Source organism: Haliotis cracherodii, unplaced genomic scaffold (genome assembly GCF_022045235.1).
Source record: "Haliotis cracherodii isolate W230 unplaced genomic scaffold, xgHalCrac1.p SCAF_4, whole genome shotgun sequence".
NCBI classification, from domain to species: domain Eukaryota; kingdom Metazoa; phylum Mollusca; class Gastropoda; order Lepetellida; family Haliotidae; genus Haliotis; species Haliotis cracherodii.
In genome coordinates this window covers 49,206,017-49,220,858 of record NW_027266297.1, presented here as the reverse complement: position 1 = coordinate 49,220,858, position 14,842 = coordinate 49,206,017, and the positions used below count along the sequence as shown (strand labels likewise).

The following is a 14,842-nucleotide window of genomic DNA, read 5'->3' as shown; positions in this document are numbered from 1 at the left end:
TGCTGTAGCAGGTAATCAAAAGATGGCTGACTTGCCCGCTCAACGTGTGACTCCTGATGAACCTCCTTTTACCTTTGTTGGAGTGGATTACTTTGGTCCATTTGATGTAAAACGTGGACGAAAGCATGAAAAAAGGTATTGAGTTTTGTTCACGTGCCCCACAATGCGTGCTGTGCACATAGAAGTGGCGTATAGCTTAGACACTGACTCTTGTATTAATGCATTGCGCCGTTTCATGGCTAGAAGAGGTCAAGTGAAAGTCATCAGGTCAGATAATGGTACCAACTTTGTTGGAAGTGAGTGTGAGCTCAGAGAAGAGTTAGAGAACTGGAACAAATGTCAGATTCATCAAGAGATGTTACAAAGAAATGTTGAATGGACATTCAATCCTCCTGCTGGTTTCCACCATGGCGGCGTGTGGGAGAGACAAATCAGAACCGTGAGAAAAGTGTTGAGATCTTTGGTAAGAGAACAAACGCTAGATGATGAAATTTTGCGAACTGTGTTGTGTGAGGTAGAGGCTATTATCAATAATAGACCTATCTCCAGAGCATCAAGTGATCCAAAAGTGATCTTGAAAAGAAAACCAAATTTGCCACCAGGTATGTTTGGTGTTGATGGTCATTATCCAAGACGGAGGTGGCGTCAAGTGCAGTACATGGCAGATTTGTTTTGGAAGAGATGGTTAAGAGAGTACCTGCCATTACTACAGGAGCGACAGAAGTGGGTGAAGCTTAGAAGAAATTTGAAGATTGGTGGCATTGTGCTCATAGTGGACAATACCGCACCTAGAAACTCTTGGTCGATGGGCAAGGTTGTGAAGCTTATGCCTGACAGAAAGGGTGTTGTAAGACGGGTTGAGGTGAAAACCCAGACAAAGGTTTTGGACAGACCTATTAGCAAGCTATGTTTGCTTCTAGAGAGTGACACTTAAGCTGTGTTTTGAGATTGTGTGATGGGGACACTGCCTTAAAGACATTATCAAGACTCATGGAGTGTTGACTGTATAGAACATAAGATGTAATTCCTATACAATGTTCAAAACAATGAGCTGTCTTGATGTTAAGATGAATGGCATTGACTAATATCATATGTTTACCACATCCATACATAATGTAAAAGACTAAGATTTAACTAAGACAAACATGATTATCTTATGTTATAGAACGTAGTTATGTAGCTAATTCCAGTTGCTTGGGAAAACATTGTTGTACATTCAAAATTCGCTCTGTCCATGAGTTCTTGGTAATTGTTATAGTCAAATACAAGTAACAATTAGGGGCCGGAATATTAGAGCCGAATTTTAGGTATTTGTGGTTCATTGAGAATCCTTTTAATTGGAACTTTGTTAGGGTTTGTATGTATACATAGATGCATGTGTTTAGTATAGTTATAAGATAAAACATTAGAAACAGCCAGCCCTTGCTGCCAGTGGCCGTTTCAGGCTATTTTCCCAGGGGTTGGTGACAGCAATAGTATAATGTTGCAGCCAAGACTTAAAAGTTAATTGTTTTGTGTGGAGTCTTAGAGGTCGTGACCTGATCAACCGCGATAAGCATCCCACAGGAATTTCAGATATATAGTTGGACGAATGAGTGTGAGATGGAGAGCAGAGAGTTTTAAGATACGAAAGAAGTAAGACATGTTTCTAAGAGAGTGTAAGAAGATTGTGTTAAGGGAATAGAGGACATACGGTTTTTCAACCTGTCCGAGCTACTGTCCGAGCCACGGTACAAGCTATCCTGCTATTTATCCTGCAACTGTGCTGCAACTGTTTATTATATTACGACTTATTCTTGGAGTGTGTGATATGTTATTCAATCATTGTGTGGATATTCACTGAATTTATGGAATTATGGTATATGGAATCTGTGAAATTTGAAATTAAAGAAAGTGCTGGATCGAGTTGAAACTTTGATATCCTCTATCTCCATTAATTACATAATTTAAGAGTTCACATACTGTTTGTTTGAATATTGTTTACTTAAGTCAGAGCTCCAGATAAGCTTTTGGTGTTGTGGGTATTTTACCCAGGCACTTTAAATCATTGGGTATCCAGAAGGAACATGACAGTTAAATGGAGCATGGTTTTCATTGGTGTTAATATATGTGTGACCTTCCATAGGAGTTCACGTGCATATGTAATAAGCTAAATATATGTCTATGGTTTTCATTGGTTAATGTGAGTGATGTGATCATCAGAGGTCACTTGCATGTTTAATCAGCCGAATATAGTACGCTACATAATCTCACATATGAGAGCTGAATATGTTGGATTAAGTTTTTGTTCTATACTTTAGGTGTTTATTCCAAGTTACCACCTTGTTATTGTAACCAGATATCCACACCATTCTTGGATTCTAAAGTAATGCATTTATTAAAACAGTTAGCCTATAGCCTTCACCTTCATCGAACACGGTGGGATAACTGGTTGCAGTTATCGTTCGCGTAGTATCGCTGGAAGCACATGCGTCTCTCTGGCTCAGCTGCAAATCAAATTTCTAGCGTAGCCCCAAGACACTTTGCCTTCTAAAGAGTTGGATTCGTTTTGTTGGATGTTGTTGTATGCTGTTCCTGTTTGTTACTGTAACTTATTTTGCATACTATCATTCTTTTCAGCAACTGTTTTCTGCGTTTTCTCTCTCGTTTCAAGTCAGGACACGTTACATCTACTGGCGGTAAGAATTGTACCAGTATTAACTATATGCAATGTTAAAGTACAGTTATATGGTTTACTGATATCCTGTTCGCATTTCCTCGCAAAGGTTTATGTGTTTAACTATGTTCAGACTCATAAGTAATATTATTTCATGTACATTGTGTTACTAGGCAGTTGCACCTGACAGGTGGCGCCCAAATTTCATGGCGGCTACAAAACGTTTACTATTATTAAAGAACTACATATTTCAGATGTTATTCCAATTTATATGGAAACACAATTTGCAAACATTTGGTGCGTTTTTAGTCATATCAGGCAAAAATGGGGTTTATCATGAATGTCAAATGTATCATTTTGTTTCATGTCATTAAAGGGGCACTGATCTAACGCTATTCCGCGGACTGGTTGTTGCCTTTGTTATTGTTTTTTCCCCCGTGAGTACCCGGATGGTACGCAACGCAACTGAGCGTGACCAGAGACTGGGCTACCGTCTGCAAGGACTGCTATATAAACTTGTTGGCTGGAGGCAATATTTGTTTTTCGCATTTTTGCATAAACACTGATTGGTTAACTGTGATCTATAAAGATTTCGACAAAGGGCGCATGTTAATTAATTTCTTCAGCAAACTTCTTAAACAAACAGACAAAAAGAACGGCGGAGCTCATCGGATGCCGTCATTTGGAAATACCCCAGATATATTTCATACTAAAAAAAGTATCCATGCAGTGAAAGCATTTTCGGATTTCGGATTGCGTCGGTAATACGATTACTACTCCCTTGTTTTCATCCACGTTTTCCCGTATAACCCTACACCTGTGTATTTGTCGTCATTCACTTGATGCTCAGTTAATTAGGTACAATTAGGGGAAGCATCACTTAGATTACCTGACAAAGGTTCCCATTTGGCATTTATTGTGTCTGGGGTAATTATTCAATCTAAATCCAGGTTTGAAGTGAGGTGAAAAGTGTGTTATGTAATATGCACGTGGCAGCCCAGCAAGAGATGAATGATCAGTTGATTTACTTTTTTAAATAAATCAACGGATCGTTCCTAGTTATCAAAGGATTAACAGAAAATACGTTGATTGATTAATCACTGTTATCTTGCACAGTGGATATGTCAAAAGTGAGTGTTTACATGTCTAGGTTTACTAAAACAAAGGGAATACACTTATATCATGGCGTGAAGTGCCGATGTAAAAACAACATACTTTGTTCAAAGGGTTAACTGATAATACGTTGATTGATTGTTCATTGTTATCAATCACTCATTGGATTTTTTAGGAACCGTCGACGTTATGAAAATAGTTGTCACGTGGGCTTTCTCAGCCGACCCTTGAGACTTGACACCTATGTGAAACACCTGAAACAATCCAAGTGATCAGTTGAGAAACGAACACGGGTTATAATATCCCGAAACGATGTATATCTTTTAAAATATTTGATTGTTACAGAAACACGTGACATCGAATAAGTTTCTTTGTACAGCTGCAGACGAGTGGGATATTGTTCCTTTGTGTGGATAGTCACGGATACATTCCTCGAACAAGGAAGCTGCCTAAAATTTATACACATAAATTTGGTAGGTTGTAATTATAGTATTTGCATTTGTTTTCCTTCATTTGAACCGATTAGTTCTTGTTTCTCTACGTCTTGGTTGGGAAATTCTTCTATGCGCGATAGACGTTGTTTTCACAGGTCTTTTCCTTTGTAAGGGTGTATAAATTACTGTAAATTTGTAAAATGTGATTCTCTCAGGCAATTTATAAAATGTATAAATATTTCAGTCATTTTGACTAAAAAATCTGTCCAGATTGATTAAGACGATCAAAAGGGCCTACAAACATCACAACAGATTATTATGTAGGATAAGAAAACAAACAACATAGAAATATACTTTTCAACGTAACATTTTCAGTCTCTTGGTGATGACATTAAACATCAAAATGTTTGGAATTCATTATCATAATAATACAGATGGAAATGTTTTTCAGTTACTTTGTAAAATAACTGAATATTTAGATGTTTAATAAATTTGTTACACATTTTGACAGTAAAAAAATATACACACTTTAAAAAAAAGCAATGTTTAGGTGAAATATTTACTTTGTGTTGCAAGTCAAAATAGTATAAACGAAAATCGCAAAATTACCAAGCAAGTGACTTATCAAAACTTCGTCACCATTACCGATGCTACCCACAAAGATACCTACATTTCCTTATTATCTCGAAAATTGTATTTCATTTTGTTGATCAATGTGACCATACTCCCTTATTACTACCCATAAAAGTGACTAATGCGCTTACGAATGGCGCAGCGGAGGTCGCGAACTAGTCTAGATTTCTGCTATACATCCGGGTACTCACTGGGAAAAAACAATAACAAAGACAACAACCAGTCCCGGGAATTGCGTTAGATCAGTACCCCTTTAAAATAGGTCATAAGGCCTATGGATATAGGCTAAAGGCCTCCATTACCCTAAGCTTGTCATACCAAGCGACTTAGTGGACCCGGAAATCCGTAAGGTGTCATAATACACCTACTTCATGATACAATACTTATTGCCATGTTTGATTCACTATATGATACAAATCACATTATATAATTTGTGTGAATTCTTCATGTTCCATACCACCCAACAGACAACAAATGTCGTTGATGTCAAATGGTTTGTGTTTGTATGATTGGTTAATTTATTCCTACAGTATCATAGTATAACTGACATTAAATGAAAATATAGGTTGGTGTATCATATGGGTCATATTGTCCTGTAGCAATTTGAAATACATCGATGAAATGTGACAGCCATAGTGGTCATGGTTAGTTATTTGGTTTATTAGGTATCATCAATACCCCAAGGGTCTAGTATTGTCAGTCCCCGTATTGTCTTGTCCAGACCTAGCTGCAGTAAACGTATCTGTGCTGCTAGTATCTGGTTACTGCAGCTAGTCGAGACCACATTATCTACAGTCCACTGTGCGAATGATAATTATCAAGGCTATAGGGACTGGCATGGTTCTTGCTCTCTGGTACATAACGCTAGGTTAGATCTACATGTAGTTGCACCTGTTGGGAATATGCAACTGAAAATTCACAACAGATATTTAACACAACTAGTCACTTCTAAAGCTTTCACAAATGAGACGATCCAAATGCCAGAGCAAGATAATTGTGTTTAGATTTCCACAAACCTATCTTCCTGTGCCGTCCCTTATTAATTTTCTAAATTTGTTTCAGAGTGGCATTGTCTCTGTTAGCGGACATCCTACGACACGGCCAGAGCTTGGTGGACCAAGTACTCTTTCAACTGTTTTGATTGGACCATCTCGAGGTAAAGTAACGTTTTTCTTTGTTTATTTGCATCTAACGTAAAACATTTTGCACAATTATTTCTATATTTTTAACCTGTATTACATTAAAAACAAATTCCCAAAGTACCTCTAAACAAAAAAACAACATTCAGATTTAGCATGTCATTAAGTTATAGTGGCCTTAGACTGCTGTTGTATCTTTTAAATTGTAATGACAACTCAATTTGCTATGGTTGACTAAAAAAATAGTCTGCAGAACATTTCAGGTTTTTTTTTTTCCATTAAAAAACCATCAGTTAATATTCCTTGTCTCGAACACAAAACTCAGCAGTGAAATATTGCAATACTAGGATAAACCTGATAAAATAGATTGCAGAGTTACTTCTCTTTACATCATGTTACATGAGCACTGATCTATTGCACATCTCCTGTTTGGATCATGGTGGCAGATTCTGAGGAGTTAGTGTGCTTGTTTTGCCATTTGCAAACTTGGCCAATGCAAATGTGAAATTTGCAGGAAATTACATTAAGTAATACGTTACCACTGTTATACCGAGGCTGTTGTCTACCACAGAGATCTCAATTACCTCATGCAGCACGTGCGTAGCCACCCAGCTGCCATGTGACACCCTTCATTCTTGTCTCTTCGCTTGCTCTAGCAAGACGTACAATAAACTGCTCAAGCGTTCCTGTTTCTCCGACCATTCGGTGATATTTATTACAGTTTATTCTCTCTAATAAACTGTGCTTTTACGCGGCGTTTGCTGTAACTACGCTTGGAAATATTTTCCCGCCCTTTTTTCTATATACTTGCGGGGTGTCTCGTATGCACGTTGCGTCTTACGTTCCCCTGTTCTGGTATATCTTGTTTTTTTTACATCACTTATTCCTCTATATGTTATATGTGTATGTTCTATATTCGCATTGCTCGTTTATTTTCTGGTGAAAATACTCGTTTGTGAATATTTGTGGTGCGTGTGTTGTAACCATGTTTTGCTCTTTGTTCATAGTACAAACACAATGTCTGACATGGATGTTTCGCCGTCCTCCACCCCCTCTACCCCCGCAACAAGGAGCTGCGGTTTGTGCCGCAAACGAGCGTTACCGGCTGTATGTGCAGTCCGTTTCCACCCCTGTGGTGGCCGGCTCGTCCGGTCGGGGTCCCCTTGCGGGTACTACCACCACGGCTGCAGCGGATCCCTTGGCGGCCCGTGGGCTGTCCGGGGATTCCGTCGCTGCATTGCTTGCAAAACTTGTGGACTCCAAGCTGGCGGCCTTATCTCAGGATAGGCCGCTGGCTGTTCCGTCCCTGGCCACTTCGGTGGCCGCGGGGTCGACCGGTACGGCGGCGGCTCCCGTGGTCACCGGTCCTTCCCCTGAACCGTTGCTCCCGCTATCGGTTAAGGACCGCGTGGCCATGGTTTATGACCTCATTGAGGACATGCCAGCCCCGGCCGGTACCATGGGGAATCCACGGCTCTGTGGGTTCCTCCGAGGTATACGATGAGTCTTCCGACACGGCTTTCCCCGCATCAATCTTGCTGCGCGGTATCAAGCCTTCCTTTGAGAACGCCTGCGCGGCGGCCTCCGGTCGGGGTCTCCCGTTGCTTCCGACGTCGTGGAGAAAGGGTTTATTCCCGGTACATGACCTTGCCTTTCCCGAGGCTGGTCTTACTGCGGAGGCCCATGTTGAGCGGTTGGGTGTCCGTGCCCCACCGGCTGCTACGGTAACGCAAGCTACCTTGCACCGGCTGGACGCCCTCGCTCGGCACTCCAAACTTGGCATAGGCGCCTGGGTGCCGCTCCTAACCGGAGCGCGCCCCGGGCTGCTGCGGCCGGTAGGTCTAAGGGGTCGGGTTCTTCTTCTGGGAAGAAGCCCCGCCCTGAGGGCACCGGTATGGGCAATCAGCTGCCCTTTCGCGGGAAGACGGGGAACTGGGGGAAGCCCAAGTCGTCTAAGGACGGCAAGGGCCCCTCCAGGTGACTCTCATTGGAGGGGTTCGTGTGCCGATGGCCCGTAGGCGAACCCGAGTCACTTGGCCCTGGACAGTTGCACCTGCCGCAGCCTGTCAGGCCCCCCTCTCCTTCCCCAGACTTACTGGGAGAATTGGGAACAAGTGTTCGACGACCCGTGGGTGGTTAACACGATTCGGTACGGCTATCGGCTCGATCTCAAAGCGAAATCCGCCGCTCACCGTTGCCCCGTCGGCAGGTTTTCTATTCGGAAACAGATCTTCCCTTCCTCGCCGATGCCATCGGCAGGTTGGTGGAGAAGACGGCAGTTCGGGAGTTAGCTCTACCAGAAATAACACCGCGGTTTTTACTCCAGGATATTTCTCGTTCCCAAGAAGGACAGTGCCGAACTCAGAATGATTCACAACTTGAAATCGTTCAACAAGTTCTACCTGCGCAAGCCGCCCAAGTTCAGAATGTTGAGCTTGGCGGACCTGAAAGCACTGATCATGCCGGCCGACTGGCTCGCTTCGATCGACCTGAAGGATGCTTATCTGCATGTTCCGATTCACCCGGTTCATCACAAGTATCTCAGGTTTGTCTTTCAAGGCAGGCACTACGAATGGGTTGTACTCCCATTCGGTCTTTCGTCCGCTCCCTGGCTCTTCACCCGGTTAACCACCCCTATAGTGGGGTTCCTCCACCGGAGGGGTGTCCGGTACTTCGCGTACCTGGACGACTCGCTAGTAGCAAATCGAATGGCGGACACCCTGTCACGCCATCTTGTTTTCGCACGTCGGCTCTTGGAGCATTTGGGGTGGATTATCAATCTCCCCAAGAGCGAGTTAACCCCTTCTCAGAACTTGCAGTTCATCGGAGGTCGGTTCAACACGGTGTCACATCGCCTCTTTGTCCCCCCAGACCGGTGGCACAAGATTCAGGCGATGATTGCCAAAGTCTTAGCGGTGCAACAGACTGTTCACTTTTGGGAACAGCTGTTAGGGTTACTTGTATCAGCCCAGGACTGCACCGAACGGGGTCGTCTCCAACTCCGCCCGCTGCAACGTTTTTTTAATCCAGTTGTTGAACAGTGCGACCGTCGCCCTCCCGGATCGGCTCTGACGGCATCTGGAGTGGTGGACGGTCCCTTACAATGTCTTATCAGGAGTCTCTATGCGGCCCTACCGGGCCACGTTGAACCTGTATACAGACGCCTCTCTAGTGGGCTGGGGCGCCATTTTAGAGGGGGAGGTGAGCTCGGGGCTGTGGTGCGTAGACGAACTAGGTCTTCACATCAATTGTCTTGAGTTCAAGGCAGTGATCAACGCAGTCAATCACTGGAAGCATCGTCTCGTCAACGCCCGGCTCATGCTGGCGACGGACAACACGACGGTAGTGTCCTATGTGAACAAACTGGGGGGAACCCACAGTCACTCGCTACTCGATCTCACGATCGAGTTTTACGCTCTGGTGGACAGTGTCCCGTGCCAGATGCGCGCCCGTCACATCCCAGGTGTGCGGAACGTACTGGCCAACGCTCTATCGAGGCCTCAGGATCCGAGCCCCACAGAGTGGATGCTGAACCCAGTAGTCTTTCAGTCGCTGTGCGAACGTTTGGGTCGTCGGATGGTCGACCTGTTCGCAACGCGGTTCAACAATCAAGTCCCGTTGTTTGTATCACCAGTCCCGGACCCGAGGGCCATCGATCACGATGCTCTCGCGTTAGACTGGACGGGCTTGGACGCTTATGCTTACCCGCCGACAGCGTTGATACTACACATTCTAAGCCGGCTCCGAGGAGATCGCGCCCATGTGGCCGAACAGATTGTGGTACCCCGACTTGCTGACCCTGGTCACGCAGTCGCCACTTCCACTGCCTGTGAGACCGGATCTCTTGATCCACCCTCACACCAATCAGCTTCATCCAAACGCAGGGCAGTTCAATCTGCATGCGTGGATGTTGTCACCGAGCGACTGAGGAGTAAAGGTTTTTCTCGCCGGGCGTCTCGGGCATACGTTAGCATGCATCGTGATTCTACCCAGAAGGTGTATAATGCACGTTGGGTTATTTTCACGAAGTGGTGTTGTAAACATCACATTCATTCGCCAGATAAGGTATCTGTGCAGGATATTGCTCGTTTCATGTCTCACTTGCGAGAGACCCGGAAACTCTCCGGGGGTTCCATTGCCAACTATGTCTCGTCCGTTGCTACGGTACGGGACGTTGCTATGGGTACCAGTCTCTCCGAAGAGCCGGTGATAACAGCATTTCTCCTCTCCTTTGCCACGGCGGCACGTGTATCCGACATTCATGCACTCGATGTCGCCAAGGTACGATTCCATAGGGGTGACGAAGGAGCGGTCCGCCTGGGCCTCCTCATGGGCTTCGTCGCCAAGAATCAGAGAATCGGGCAAACGGAGAGAGAATTCACTGTAAGATCACTCAAAGAAATCTTACATCCTGCTGATACTGAGGTCAGAGCGCTGTGTCCGGTTAGGGCCCTTAAGTATTATCTTAAGGCTTCGAATGAACGTAGACAACGTAACCGTCTGTTCATATCGTGTAACCCTAATCGCACGGTTGACATAACTCGCAACTCGATTGCGTTGTGGCTTCGTTCTGTCATCAATCTGGCGTACCGGTCTCGGGGGTTACCGGTAGCGGGGTCAAACCTGCACGAGATCAGGGCGCTAGCGGCAACATTTGCCCTACACTGGAATATCTCTGTTCGCAGAATATTACGAGGTTGTTACTGGCGTTCTGACTCGGTTTTTGCCAATCATTACCTCAAACAGGTCGCTGATGCCGTCGTGGAGAGTGTGCACCGTCTTGGCCCGCGGATCGCGGATAAGGGGTTTGCCCAGCGCAATTCCGACCTCCTCAGGCGTCAGACCTTGCACGGTGGTCAATCTGGGTCGACTCCAATGTTCCCACTGCCGTGGGTACAGGAGTTGGGGTCCCGCAAACCAGCGCACTCACACCACAGGTGAGGGCGGCTTTTTGTGTGCTTTGTCCTTATTTGTATTTTGACAATTATGTATTTAATTGTCTGTCGTGTATCCCAACCTTGTGATGCATGCTTACAAATACTGGAATTAGGTCACGCGCCTAATGCATACTTTAAGTAGGCTTGCTCTGGGATAAACGGTCTGAATGAAATTAATTTCCCTCTTTTCGACTGTTTAACCTGATCTAAGATTAAGCTCACGCGGATACAGTGTTCTCATCTGCTGCGGCGATGAAATACCTATCCAGTGGGGCCGTTTGGAGTCACCAATCGTTTTGGCAATGACGATTGAGCCTTACGGTATGCGCTTGACAGTGCTTTGGTATTCCTAGTGACCTTTTTCACACTTTCGCCATCTTGGATCGAAAACGAGGCTTGGAGAGCATTCGGTGCTTCCGTGTCAAGGAATCAGTATCGAAATGGCTTCCACCAATTTGAGCGCGAAGACTGTGTGGACCAAAAATTTAAACTGTGTCCCGGTCATAAGACCCGGTTTTGTTGAAACTTGGGTAAACCAAATTGCAAAAGTCCCCAGAAAAGTATTAAAAAGAGCCTATGGCAATTTTTGCGAGGGATACATATTCGATGTTGAAGGTAGGGGCTTGGTTGTGTCAGCAACCTGGAAGTGATTTTTCCGTTAAATATTATCTTATCAAAATCCTCCAAAAACACACATCTTGCGGTTTTTATAAAACATGTGACACCTAGTAGTGTTGATGGGATAATCATTACATCATATTGTTTAGTAAACAATAAACAAGACTTTTATTTGGCTGTGAAGTTGTTTCGATTTGTTTTCTTATTGATATGAGTCCAAATAAGAACAGCTTTTGAAATGAATAATCAGATTTTTTTCATTGTTTACATTCCACCTGAAGTATAAATATTTTCCACAACAAAAAACGTGGTGAATAGCTTGCTACTGTAGTAGCAATGAAAAATCATTAAAAAATATTGGGTGTTGTTTTGAACATGAAATGAGTAATATAACAGTATGTGTAAAACTGAAATTTAAAGATAAAAAATATATATTGCTGTGTTGATCACTGTATGATTTGTATGACTTTCTCATATGTCACATAACTATTGTTAGGCTGAAGCAGATACCATATTTTATGGTCTCTGGCTGAAATAATACTTTCTTCTGTTATGTGCATTGACCTATCAAAAAATAAATTTCTACTCACATTTGTTGTAACTTCAAAGAAAATGTGTTGAACTTGTGAAAAAGTCCCTTCATCATCATAAGCCTAAGAACCAGCAGCAACTCACCTTAAGTGAAGATTCGTTTCACAGTTTTCCATCAATTTTGTTTTTCACTGTACATAGTGTACCATTCATGTTCAGTGTTAAACATTACCAGGGAGCTCAGATAATGTTCAATTGCCCTCCACATTTGAGTAATAAATGTCCATATGATCTGCTGTGTGACCTATCAACATTCACATAAATCCAAAGAAGTATATGTGTAATAACTCACCATTTTATGGTAACGTGAGTCAGACTAAAAGTAAACACATACAGGCAAATTAAATACAACAAAGAATGATATAAATTGTATACAAGGGTTTATTTCACAGACCTGTTCTAAATCAATTATATACATTGATATTATCATGATTATAACAGGCAGGATATTCAATTACTTTTATGATTATAGTATCTCCTCAACCTGATGGAGCAGTTTGCAGAGCTCGAAGCTTCAAGTCAATAAAAAAGAATGAAACCCCTTATCACATGAAGGTGAATAAAACCGAAAGGAAATTGTGTTTTTGTACTCAATAAATTGTTTCATATTTTCTCGTTAAGATACATTTAAAACCCACACCTTGAATCAATAGTCTGAAGAACAATCAATTTAGTGAAGAAACCTTTAGTATGCTCAAGGCTTAGAAAAGATAACTGGGTTCCCTGCATAATTATTTTCACGTCATGGTTTTAATTGGACAAGGCCTATTAATCCTCATAAGAAAAAAAGTGCTATTACACTGAGCAGATATTACCACATAAAACAATAATAACAATAGACTACCAATGATATTTTTCAGATCTGGATCAATACAACCGATTCAACTCTCATTGAGCAGACTTCATGTAATTGTGAATCTGGCCAGGGCAAATGTAATCACGTGATTGGTTTACTGTATTTGTTACAACACTATCAATCCCTTGACTTAAAAACAGTGCCACCTGCATTGTCAAAAACATCGCTGCCACAGACATGGCATGTTCCACAAAGAAGTAAAGGCCTTTTTGCCAAAAAGGTAGACCAAATCACTGTTCAAAAAATAAAAACACCTGCCAGTGGATCTGTTACATCTAAGTCATCAACAGATACTACCTCTTCTACTGCCCCTACTTCATCTGCTGCCTCTACTACATCTACTGCCTCAACTACATCTGCTGCCTCTACTAACACTTCCTCTGCTTCTCCTACACTTACTCACTCATCATCTTCCAATGCGAAATCTGTCCCTTTAAAAAAGAGACGCCTTGATGGTTTGAGGTCTACTCTATATAATCCCTTGCCCAAAGACATCAACCATAATGAATTTTCTTCCACTCTAAAAAACATTTGTGGACAAAATCCTAAGGCTAATCAGTTCTCATCAATCATTCCGAATATGAATGATATAGTTCTTGTACCATCTGCGTTTGGTCAAGTTCCCAAAGGTTCAACCATTTCACTTCAACAGCCACATATATCAAACATAAACAAAAGTCATATCATAAACCATTCACACCCCTTTCCCCCACCTTTTGTAACGCCTGATATTAAAAGCAAACTAAATGGCCCACTTACATCAAACCAACAAACATTTCTCGATGGACTGTCAGTTTCATCAACACAGAGTGCTTTATACGAGCAGGAAACACAAGATCAATGTGAGCAAAAGAAGTGGTTTGAACTTAAGGCACATTGCCTATCTTCAAGTAACTTTAAATTTGTGCATACCAGACAAGATAATTTTGAACATTTGTGTGACTCTCTACTGAAATCCAAAAGACAAACTGAGGCTATGAAGTATGGCATGGAGAATGAGGACTCTGCTGCTGAGGCATATTCAAGGCTGCAGAAGCTTAATGTCCATGCTTGTGGAATTGTCATTAACCATACATGTCCATATCTAGCCACTTCACCAGACAGGCGGGTATATGACCCGTCTGAGAGTGACCCTTGGGGTTTGCTAGAAATCAAATGTTCCACTGCACAATCCATATCAAATATCAACTACCTTAAGTTAACATCCCAAGGTACATACAAGCTCAAAGAAACATTACAGCATTATAATCAAGTAATGGGTCAAATGTTACTCACTGGGGCCAGGTGGGTCGATTTCTTTGTTTGGTGCAAAGATGATTACCACTTGGAGAGAATATATTTCAATGAAGAATTTTGCAATGAAATGAAAACCAGGTTGGATCTGTTTTACTTCAACTATTTCATAAATTACATCCTTGGTAAAATCTAAACAATATTATCAGTAAGAGGCAAGTTGACTTATGTAATGAATGGAAAGTAATTTGACAAGTAGCTTGTACGGTTGGAAACCAGACAGACTCTAATTACATATCAACCCGTAAATGTCTATTTTTATGGGTAATGAAGTTTTACATTAGTAATCGGGTTATGATGTGATTCATACATCAGCCAAGTGACATTGTAATTTATGTGTTTCATGAAGGATGAATTTCTTTACTTCTCTGACATGAGACATTGACAATTAATGTGTTAGACATGTAACCATGGTAAGATATGTACACCCATATTCATGAATGATCAAATTTTTATGGTATTGAAATTCTTCAGTTTTGAAAACTTTAGTTGCACTGTTTCAGCATGAATGTATTAGTAAGACAAGGAAATAAAGATGTTTCCACTCTCCCATTACCATGCCATTGAACTAT

General features: G+C 42.3%; 1 pseudogene; it reads left to right on the top strand.

The window, feature by feature from the left end:
* Positions 1-14,842, top strand: part of LOC139479457 (uncharacterized) — a 36,287-nt pseudogene that overhangs the window by 6,720 nt on the left and 14,725 nt on the right.